Source organism: Lycium barbarum, chromosome 1 (genome assembly GCF_019175385.1).
Source record: "Lycium barbarum isolate Lr01 chromosome 1, ASM1917538v2, whole genome shotgun sequence".
In the NCBI taxonomy this organism is placed as follows: domain Eukaryota; kingdom Viridiplantae; phylum Streptophyta; class Magnoliopsida; order Solanales; family Solanaceae; genus Lycium; species Lycium barbarum.
The window spans coordinates 16,942,713-16,954,906 of record NC_083337.1 but is presented as its reverse complement, the minus strand read 5'-3'; the positions used below and the strand labels follow the sequence as shown (position 1 = coordinate 16,954,906).

The 12,194-nt window shown below is 37.7% G+C and overlaps 1 pseudogene; it reads left to right on the top strand.

Annotated features, from left to right (window-relative positions):
• The first annotated feature begins 570 nt into the window (after nucleotides 1-570).
• On the top strand, nucleotides 571-9,962 carry LOC132610178 (putative UDP-rhamnose:rhamnosyltransferase 1; annotated as a pseudogene).
• The last annotated feature ends 2,232 nt before the right edge of the window (nucleotides 9,963-12,194 follow it).

Below are 12,194 nucleotides of genomic sequence, written 5' to 3'. Positions count from 1 at the left end.
ATATATATATATATATATATATATATATATATAGGCATAGTTGATGACGATCATATAGATGAGCTTTTATTTCTGTGGATTCATGCCCTTATAGATTATAATATTCATAAGTTATCTTTCATGGTCCACCTAGAATGATGATGAGAAGCATGTTAAGAGGTGCTCAGTAGGTTAGCTCCGGGTTCCCGTCGTGGCCCTCCGGTTGGGTCGTGACAAAGGTGGTATCAGAGCAGTTCGTCCTAGGGTGTGTCTACGAGCCGTGTCTGATAGAGTCTTATTTATGGGTGTGAAGCGCGCCACACTTATAAACAGGAGGCTGCGGGGCATTTATTGACCTTTCTTTCTCATCTTAGACCGTGCGATAGAGCCATGTTATAAGGACTTTTCTTTCCTGACCGTATGTTATGATTTCAACGATGCCTGTGAAGAGAAAAGCGACGGCGGCCCAGAAGGGAAAGTCAGTGGCAGGTAGGAGGACTGAGCAGGTGTCGTCTATAGATATAGAGGAGGGCGAGTCCTAGAATGGGGTTCCATCTCGGACCTCTCACACTCCGCCCTCTCCAGAGGATCATGGAGGGGCCTCAGCTCCAGCTCCAGCACCCCCAGTTCCTCCATCGGATGCCTTATGCCAAGAGGTGAGAGAGGCCATTCAGTTGTTGACCCAGTTAGTAGCCACTTAGGCTCAGCGGCATGGTGTGGGCCATGGTAATAGGGGTCAGAGGAAGAGGGCCAGGTCTTCAGGGTTTGACAACGTGTTCAAAGGGAGTCAGAGGCAGCAGTATTCTAGGCACTCAGGTTACCCAACTGCTAGTGCGCCTCCACAGTTTCCTAGACCCAGGTTTGATAAACCCGCTCGTTTTGGGCCAGCTCACAGTCCTAAAGCTTCCAGTTTTCAGATCAGGAGTGGTTCCAGTCAGATGAGACCACCTTTACCACGATGTATTCAGTGTGGTAAGCTACATTGGGGACAGTGCCAATTAGGTTCAGCTGTTTGTTATGCCTGCGGCTAGCCAGGCCATATCATGCGTGAGTGTCCATTTCAAGGTGGTAGAGGTATGGTTCAGCCTACGGGATCAGCAGTTGGTTCTTCATCATCGGTATGCTCTTTGGGGCAAAGCTCACAGACACCAGAAGGCCGCGGTAGAGGTAGAAGGGGAGCATCCAGTTTGAGCGGTCCTCTGGCTGGGTGATAGGATCTGGAGTCTTCCCCCGATGTTGTCACAGGTATATTATCAGTATCTTCTCACAATGTATATGTATTGATTAATCCAGGTTCTATATTGTCATATGCTACTCCTTATATTACCGATCGGTTCGGGGTGAAACCCGAGTCGATTAAACCTTTCGAAGTGTCTACACCCGTTGGTGACCCACTGATAGCTAGAAGGGTATATAGGGATTGTGTGGTTATAGTCTGTGATCTTTGTACTATGGCTGAATTGATTGAACTAAATATGGTAGATTTTGATGTTACTATGGGTATGGATTGGTTGGCTTCATGTTATGCCAATGTTGATTGTAGAACATAAATGGTTCGTTTCCAGTTTCCAGGAGAACAGTTCTAGAATGGAAAAGTAATACAGCATCTCCGAGAGGTAGGTCATTCCCTATCTCAAGGCAAGGAAGATGATTGCTAAGGGGTATATTTATCATCTAGTCCGGGTCTAGGACACAGAAGAGAAGCCACCGACTTTTTCAATCTGTCCCAGTAGTTAATGAGTTTCCAGATGTATTCCCGGATGAGCTTCCAGGACTTTCACCAGAACAGGAGATTGATTTTGCCATTGATGTGTTACCGGATATGAGCAGTTATGTAATGAAGAAGAGGAGGAATATTAACAATCAGGTAGATTTTTGGAGAATAAAATTTTGTGCTAGATACTATTACAGCGATTAAATGGGAAAACGAGTAAAGGAGAAGGGTGGTTTTTGGAAGAACGATAAGGAAAATTATGCAGATCTCTTCAATGAAAGATTAGACCCATCCAGGGCCAATACATCTATAAAAGTATATGACCCTTTATATGTGCGTGCAGCCGACCAGACAAACACAGAAGATGAACAATTATGGTTAAGATTAGTCGCGAAAATTACTGGGAGTATGTACCTGCAGGAAAAAAAAAAGCTCAATGGGATGTCAAATGCAGAGTAGTGGGTTGACACCTTAAGGGGGGAAGACGAAATGACAAGTATGAGATCAAAAGTATGCCTTGTTAGAGGATGGAAAAATAATAACACAGGAAATGGAAATCAACTCAAAAGGACATTACACTAGCAGGCCGATAAGGTGTAAGACGATTTGACGATAGACATAGCCAGCCAGTCATATGCATGACTAAATAAAGATTGGGAAATAGTACTCTAAGAAAGGAATTACTCAAAGTTTTAAGCTAAGGGTATAATGGAAAGGTCAGTAATGAAGGAATGATCAGCATGAATGCTATAATTGTAAAGGATCATATAAGCTATCTATGGAATTGTCCAGTTAAGATGCCCAGTTCTCTACTGGCACCTGAAGATCAGTACATTCATAGAAACCTGAAGAATATAGGTTACCTCAGTAATGACCCCCCCCCCCCTCCCCTCACCCCACCTTGAGATAAATAAGTAGATAGGACACACTTTTCAAACGTCCCAGGATATATATTATGAACATGTGTGCTAGACCTTTAATAAAGTTGGGAAGACCAGTTAGTGTGGCTTGGAATTTGCATATCCAGATGGCCGTATGAAGCTCTATAAGAATGGGAGAGTATCATATGGTTTGAGATTTGGAATTTCATTCTAAAGAGATTTATAAGAATTATTAAGCAAGACAAGTTTACCCTTGGATACTTTAGACTTCATAAGAATATACGCAGGATGGGCTGAAGAGCTTCCTAGATTTATCCTTAGAATTGTAATCTGTATATCCAGTCTTTTACACGTTTATGTTCCGCAAGTGTATTGATAAATCCCCCACAGTTGTACCAATTGATGATATCTGGATTATAGAACAGTTATGGTATGAGAAAGTTCCTACTATCCTCTCAGATTGCCAAAGTTTTAGGATTGTGGATTGAGAACCAGAGATGTGACCTCGGTAATAGTACTATGAAAGAATGTGAAAATAGAAGAGATGACTTGAGAAGCTAAGAGAGATATGAGATCTAGATATCCGCATTTGTTTCCATTACCAAAGGAGATCTAGACCAAGACATCATAACCTTCAGGTATGTACATGTTGCAAGTTACTATCATTGGTCGTGTGGGGCCATTGTTATTACTGATTGTTATAGCCTTGGGTGGCATTGTGTTGTTGGGTTGCTGTGTGGCAGGTTGGTAGTGGTACAGTTACAAAGGAAGCTTTGTCAAAATTTTCATAGATGTTCTGAGAGCCTAACATTCGAGGATGAATGTTTCTAAGGGGCGAAGAATGTTACACCTCGAAAATTATCGTGTCATTTAGCGTCCTAAGTAAACTAACTTAAGTCCGGAGAAGTCATGGAACCCTTATAAGGTTAAGGAATCCTTTTAACAAGTGTTAATCAAGTGGCTAAAGGTTATGGGATCAAGTGAATCGAAGAAATTAAGTTTGTTGAAAATTTGGGAAGACTTAGCAGAATTTCGACAGGAAATTTTGGTCCAAATTGAGAGAGACATATCTCCTAGAATAGTAGGAGTTACGGAATCCACAACCTATGTAAATTGAAGTTCTGCGAGTCTTCTTTCCAATGCAACTGACAGATCACATTTCTGTAAAGTACGGGATGAAGTACGGTCCGTACAAAAATGTACGTTCCGTACATTTTGGACGTACTTTACTTGAAATTTTCAGAAAGTTGAAAAATTTGAATTTTTTTTTACCTCCAATGTACGGGATGAACAGTAACCCATACTTTGCCCGAAATTTCTAGAAATTTGAGTCGGTGGATTTTATTTTTCTCTAAGGCTATAAATAGATGTTTCCAAGACTTGGGCCTCATTTTTACCCCAAAATAAATCCCTAATGTCTCTCTAAGATTCCCTTAACATCCATAAATACTCCAAATCATCCCAAATCAAAATCAAGAGAAGATCAACCTTGAAACCTAAGTTAATTTATAGAAGTTAGATGTTCTTGCTTTCACTTAGGGTTGTGGGGATTAAGTATTGGAGCAAGTTGTGTGAGTTGAAATTCTTCAAATTCAAGGTATGTTCTTCACCTTACCTCTTATGTTAAGTTGATTTGAAGGTTTAGCAAGTCTTAAAAGTGGAAAGAGTTATGAGGAAAAGTCATAAAGTGTTGTGTTGTAGTTGTTGGTTATGAATTCGAAAAGAAGTTTTTGAGAGATTTGAGTCTAGTTTGAATGTAATTTCTTGGGTATGATATTATTGATGTTGTTTGATAATTATGCAACTTTATTGAAGAAATAAAAGGTGAAAAGAAGTCCAAACATGAGTTAGGAACTATGTTGAGTTCAAGGACTGTTTTGAGCATCTTGTGGTTGTATTGTTAAGTTAATTTCCATGAATATGAGCAGTATCTAATGTTGTTGATGAGATTATACTCCTTGGTTGGGAAGAAATAAAGTGTATATTGTTATTGTATATTGGTATACTTTGGGCTGTTTGGAGTGTATTCTTTATATGGACAGTAAAAGGAGTATTTAAGGACTTTTGTCAGCTTGTTGTTGTTATTGTGGGACTATTGTCCATGTCGAGGTGATTGGAGAGTAAGGGGAAATGCTGCCCGATTTATTTTAGAATCAAGTTATCGTGGATATACATGATATACTAGCGCCATCTAAAGATACCAAAGCTTATAGTTCTTGATGTTCTCGTGATATTATTGAGCTTGTTTCATGATTACTGATGTTAATCATTGATGTTGATCTCAACTTATGATTTTGTTCCTTCAAGGTTAGATATGTTCATGATGATAGCTCCATAATGATAATCGGAGGTTTACAGACCTTACATCACTCCAATAGATTTATAGCTTTTATTTGGGCTCTCATGCATGCTTTACATATGTATGTATTTTCTCACACCGCGCTACTCTATAGTCAGCCGGGCAGGCATGTAGATGTGCACACCACTGCAGTGGGCAGCTTATAATATCATCCAGGATGCGGGATGATGATAATATGATGATAACACTGTGCCTATATGTCCAGACAATATACTATATATATATATATATGTATGTATAAGATGTTTTTTTTAAAGCTAAGTATGCATGACATCCGCCTTAAAAGGCATCCAGATGTACTGGTTATCTCTCTTATCTCATGTTACTTTCCACATCTTTATTATGTTATTATTCATGATTTACATACTCAGTACATTATTCGTACTGACGTCCTTTTGCTTGTGGACGCTGCGTTCATGCCCGCAGGTAGGCAGGGAGACAAATCAGATCCTTAGGAGCTTCATCAGCGATTGTACAGGGGGGCTCCATTTATTTCGGAGCTACAGCCTATGGTACTATTCTTTTGGTGCACATATGGGCATGGCGGGTTCCTGTCCCGTCTTTTTTATTCCATGCACTCCATGTAGAGGCTCGTAGACAGATGTATATAGTTGGATGTTCCATAACCTTACCGGTTCATATTTTTGTACATCATTTTTTGCAGGTCTTATCGGCTTGTGTGTATGTATGTGTGTATATATATATATATATGGGCATAGTTGATGATGATCATATAGATGAGCTATTATTTCTGTGGATTCATGCCCTTATAGATTATAATACTCATAAGTTATCTTTCATGGTCCACCTAGAATGACGATGAGAAGCATGTTAAGAGGTGCTCGGTAGGTTAGCTCCGGGTGCCCGTCGTGGCCCTCCGATTGGATCATGACAGTAAAATCCCCATGTAATTCAAGCACTTGATTTAATGTGTTGTTGTACTCATACTACATTTATTGCACTTTTTGTGCAGGTTCAAGTTAATGTAATACTAGCAGAGTCCGTGAGTGAGTTTCCAGCTCGAGGTCGTGTTCCTACAGTGGCCACAAGGTGTATTTTCTCCTATTTTATTGCATTTTTATTCAGTAAGACTATATATCTTTCTGACACGGTGTATTTTCATTTCCAGTTCTCATGACAAGCATAGCCAGTCACGCATTGAGATGTATTTGGGTTACGTGTCCGTATTCTACTAAATTATTATATATCTCTACCTTGATATTTATTGGTGTTACACATTAATATTTTGTGTTGCATCCCTTCTTTGCGTTGTTTATCGAATGCCTTGATTCGCCTTATTTGGGATAGTGATCGGTGCCATCACGGCTAATGAGGTCACGACACATTGCTGCAATTTACATACCAGGTGACTAATTCCACAAATCATGGTCAATTATTTGTAGTTACCTTTTCAATTTGCACTATTGATAATTCGAAATTAAACTCATAAGAAATAATTGGTTCGATTTAAGAAAGGACCAGCGGTCCAAAGTAGTAAACACTCTAAACTAAAATCACTGCAAAATGGTCCTACGTTTTTTGGCAGTACACTTTGACAATCACAAATAACAATGGTACTACTGTAATAAACAAAAACTTAAGAGAATGGTCCTACGTTTTTTTGGCATTACATTTTGAGAATCTCAACATGTACTACAGAAATAAACAAGAAAATAATGCAACGATTTACGCATGTTGTTGAGAATATGTATTCCGTTATATTCAGGGACATTTATCCCTTTTTACGCACATCAGGCAAAGATAGAGAAATTAAGAGAAAATTAAGAAGATGAGTAAAGATAGTATTCACGCTGTAATGGTTCCATGGTTAGTATTTGGTCACCTGCACATATTCTTCCAGCTTTCTATTGCCTTAGCTAAAGAAGGAGTTCATGTTAACTCTTTCCTAGTCTTATGGATTGATGGTGCAAGTATAAAGTTTGATTACAAAATTCAACTACATGCCCACCAACCTCTTTCCAATATTTTTTTGGAAGAAAAAGCAATATATGAAGGGTCCATCAACAGCAGCACGTTTATTTAATGTTTGAATTACACAAATATTGGTGCTTGGTTGTGGGCTCTCCTGTACTACTTACCACTAGGGGTATACAAAGAAAGCCAATAAATCGTTCCAAAAAGATTGTCTCTATGCATCATTCCAATTGAATGTCGGTGGGAAAAATTTAAATAGTAGTGTTTTCACACTGAAAAATCAGGAAGGCTCCCGGCATTTCAATGGAAATCTGTTCCCCACCGTGTGTTTTTCAGTAAGCTGGCTCGGTGGGAATGAGGATGGGAAAGTCATGTTTATAAAATTTGGGAATAGCTTCTGCATATATACTGAAGCGCCAATTTCATAGATAAGTTAATCTCTTAAATTGGTCATTTCCTTTAATATAATATATGCAGTAGCCTCAATATGTTGTAAAACCTCAGACTTGCTTCAATTGATGTTGCTGTGTATAGCTAAAAAGAGTCATATTTTATTTGATTAACTTATTTACGTAATAAGCACTTGAGAACACGTGCAAAAACTATCAAAATATGAGCTAACTATCAAAATATGAGCTAGATGTGTCTAATAGGAACACTTTATTATCAGTTCAGATGATCAATATTGAAAAATGTCATAATTCAAGTATCAAAATGAAATTTACTGAAAAGTTTAAAGTGTTATGAATGTATTCGTCCATCCCTCTATATAGAGGGACACTTATCCCTTTATACCCACATCAGGCAAACATAGAGCAATAAGAGAAAAGTAATTAAGAACATGAGCAAAGATAGTATTCACGTTGTAATGGTGCCATGGTTCATTTGGTCACGTTCTGCCTTTTTTCCAACTCTCCATAGGCTTAGCCAAAGAAGGAGTTCATGTTTCTTTCATTTCCACTCCTAGAAACATTAAGAGACTTCCAAAAGTTCCCCCTAACTTAGCACCATCAGTAAATCTAGTGGAATTTCCATTGCCAGCACTTGATAGTAACCTTTTGCCCGAAGATGCTGAGGCAACTTTGGATATTCCTTCCGATAAAGTTCAGTACTTAATGGTAGCTTATGATCTTCTTAAGCAGCCCATCAAACACTTCATTACCCGTGAAAAACCTGATTGGGTCATCGTCGATTTTAGCCCCTATTGGGTAGCTGAGATCGCTCGAGATCTTGATATCCCCATACTTCAATTTAGTGTGTTTACTGCTGCTACCCTACAATTTTTCGGGCAGCTTGATTCCGGTCATGAGGTTCAGAAAAAGAATCTAAGCCATTGCATGAACTTCACCTATCACCACCACAATGTGGGGATTTCCAATCAACCGTTGCTTACAAAAAGTACGAAGTCGCGGAACTATTTGCTGCAATTGCTGCAGAGAATGCTTCGGGAAAATCATCTATGGAACGCGAAGCTATAGTGGGGAAATGCTAGTAGAGCTATGGCTCTACGTACATGTGCTGAATTTGAAAGTGAATACTTGGTACTGTTGGAATTATTCCTCTTAATCTTTATTCTTTTGTTTTAATAATGCAAAGAAGAAAGAATTATTTCTTGTGCGTCCATTTCCCTCTCTCACTTCCTTGTCCTATGTGAAAGACAAAGTGTCCCTCATTTACTAGAAAAAGCTCTTTTCTTCTCTTTATTTGATAAGTTTCTTATTTTGTGTTTTAATTCAAGTTCAGTATCAATATTGTGCTATTTTGCTAATAGGTACAACCTAGAAACTACAAAAAGCCATTGATTCCTGTCGGATTGCTACTACCAGAAGAATTACCGGTGAATGAAAGAACTCTTGCTTGTCAACCAAATTGGAAGAAGATCTCCAAGTGGCTCGACGAACAAAAGCCAAGGTCGGTGGTATTTGTGGGATTCGGAAGCGAATGCAAGTTTAGCAGGAATCAAGTACATGAAATAGCAAAGGGGATACAACTATCAGGACTACCGTTTATGTTGATACTACAGAAGCCCCGTTGGGCTTTAAACGACATTGATGCTTTGCCGTCGGGTTTGTATATATATACAACATACAACTATCCATATACAACTAGGATTCTGGCTAGTACTTAACAATAGACCACCAAAAATAAATTAGTTGAAGTGAAATGTTGTAGCTAAATTGAATACTTTTGCTTAGAGCTATAAAAATCTGGATAATAGTTAGCTTAATAGCTACAACTAGTTTTTCATAACAAGATGAATATAGCAACAAATTTATAGCTGCAAACTTTGTTGTAGCTAATCATAAGTTTATGCTGTTGATTTGAAGTAAGCATAGCTATTGTAATCTTTTAGCCACAATCAATACAATTGGACTTTAAATGATAATGATGCCTAGTCATCAGGTTTTGTTGCCGCAACGGAGGAGAGAGGGTTGGTGCAAATTGGTTGGGCACCACAGAAGGAAATTCTTGCACATCCGTCTATTGGAGGATCCCTCTTTCATGCAGGATGGGGTTCAGCCATTGAAACTTTACAGCATGGTCATGTTCTTGTGGTGTTGCCTTTTGTTTTCGACCAGGGATTAAATGCAAGATTGTTAGTAGAAAAAGGTGTGGCGATTGAAGTGAAGAGGAACGAAGAAGATGGATCGTTTAGCGGAAATGACATAGCAATGTCATTAAGAGAAGCGATGGTTTTAAAGGAAGGAGAAGAGCTTAGAGCTAGAGCAAGAAAGGTTGCTGCTATTTTTGGAGATCGGAAGCTTCATGATTCCTACGTCAAAAACGTTGTTGAGTATCTGAAAAGTAATGTTGAAATGAAGGTTTAGTCATCAACCAACAAAATAATGTGTCTTTTAGAATATTCCATTATTAGGTGCATAGCATTTATGCTATCTTGGTGCATGTCGTTAACTAAGTTTTTATCGTGGCTATGTTCGTAGTGTTTTTGTGAATGTATTTAATAAGTGTGAGTGAACAAGTGTCCATTAGGCGATTGTGCTCTGTAAGAGTAGAGTTCACTCAAACACCTCCCTGTAATGTGTTCTGTAAGAGGAGAGTTTCTCATGAAATGAGCTTAATGTTTATCACTCAATTTATACGAAATAATTCGTTTGTTAGTTAATCCCAAAAAGAATGATATTTTCTATTTTTAATAACAATTCAACTTTAAATACCCTTGATGAAATTATTTCTAGTCACACAAATTTCTCTAGTTTATTTTAGATCACAAGTTTTAACAATCTTCCTTTATTTTTTAAATTTTATGCCTAGTCAAACACCCTCTTATAAAATGAGATGAGGAATAGTATATTCCAACATTTCCTATTTTTGTAGCATGGAATCAATTAGACAGCCAAGTTGTGTTGAAGATAACTGAATGATTTCATTTTAACATTCGTGTATATTTTTCTTGTAGGCATTAATTGTTAAAGTGATTAATTATCCACCAATAATTATTATTTTTAATTTGGGGTTAATTAGCCATTGCCTAGTACTATTGTATATCATTGTACAAAAGTACAGGAGGGGGACCAAACCTGAGCTCAATGTCATGACACAATTGACCAGGGACAATCTTTTAAAAAAAAAAAAAAAAGGCAGCTCAATGATAAAAGCATCTCACATGCCCGGAGAAACCTCAAAAGGGGTGTGATGTAGATAACCTCTGTTGAATATTGGTTTCAGTTACTACAGTAATTTTCTTGTTAGAATAATAAGTAAATTAGTTTTAGGATGAGTCTACTTTATTTGAATTTAAATTTTAGAAAGAGATTAGGTTGTTGAGTTTTATTAGACTTTTTAAATTGTTCTGCAAATTTTCTGTTGTTCAATTGGCTATTTAAAGTGCCTTCATGCTTAATAAAATAATAGAGAGACTTTTTCAATCAACACTTTCACACCTTTTTACTGCCCCATCTTTTAAAGAACCAACAATTGGTATCAATAGCCTCCATTGATCTTACGAGTTCATACAATTTTCAAAGACCATTTTTAACCAATTTTCAAACATGGCAAGCAGCAGTCTCCCTCTGATTGCCCAAAAATTTTCACTGACCAATATTATCAAATTTGGTCAGTGAAAATGAAATCGTAACTTGAAGCCTATGATCTGTGGAAAGTCGTAACGGAAGATAGACCCTTACAACCACTCCCTGAAAATCCTACCCTTGCCCAAATTAAATCTCATTCAGAAGAGAAAACCAAAAAATTCAAATCCAAAATTGTAATTCAAAATTCAGTGGCAGATTCAATTTTTTCGAAAATCATTGCTTGTGAGACAGCAAAAGAAGCGTGGGAAAAAACTAAAAAAGGAGTACCAAGAAAGTGACCGAGTCAGGCAAATACAAATTTTGAATCTCTTAGGATGCAAGAGCATGAGACTTTATTAAGTCTTGGTCTTGGTCACTACCCAGTGTAATCCCACAATAGTGGGGTCTGGGGAGGGTAAGATGTACGCAGCCTTACCCCTACCTGGGTAGGGAGGCTGTTTCCGATTGACCCTCGGCAACCCTCCTCCTTTATCCGGGCTTGGAACCGGCAATGTGAGCGAGCTCACACAGGCGGAGTTATGAGACTTTATTAAGTATTTTGAAAAAATCTCTTTGATTGTTAATAGAATCAGGTTGCTTGGTGAGGATTTCAAAAATGACAGAAAAGTAGAAAAAATTCTTGTGACAATTCCCGAGAGATTTGAGTCTAAAATTTCATCTCTGGAAAAGTCTAAAGATCTCTCTACCATCTCTGTTGAAGAACTAATAAGTGCTCTTCAAGCACAAGAGCAAAGAAGAGCCTTCAGACAAGACAATGTTATTGAAGGTGCTTTTTATTCTCAAAACAGAAAAGAAAAAATTAACTATCCTATTTGCAAATACTGCAAAAAGAAAATACGCTGGGAAATTTTTTTGTTGGTGGAGACCTGATGCAATATGTGAAAATTGCAAACAAACAGACCATATTATGAAAGTGTGCAAATTTAAAAACAATCCCCAAGCACAAATTGCAGAAGCAGAAATTGAGGAGGAGTAACTATTTAAAATTGCGGCAACTGAAGCAAAGAAGGAGTGTTGAATATTGCTTTCAGTTACTGCAACAATTTTCTTGTTAGAATAATAAGTAGATTAATTCTACAATAAATCTACTTTATTTGAATTTAAATTTTAGAAAGAGATAGGTTGTTCCGCAGATTTTTTGTTGTTTAATTGGCTATTTAAAGCTCCTTTGTGCTTAATAAAATAATAAAGACTTTTTCAATCAACACTTTCAAACCTTTTTGCTGTCCATCTTTTAAAATACCAACGGCCTCACTATACAAATCAGACAAAAT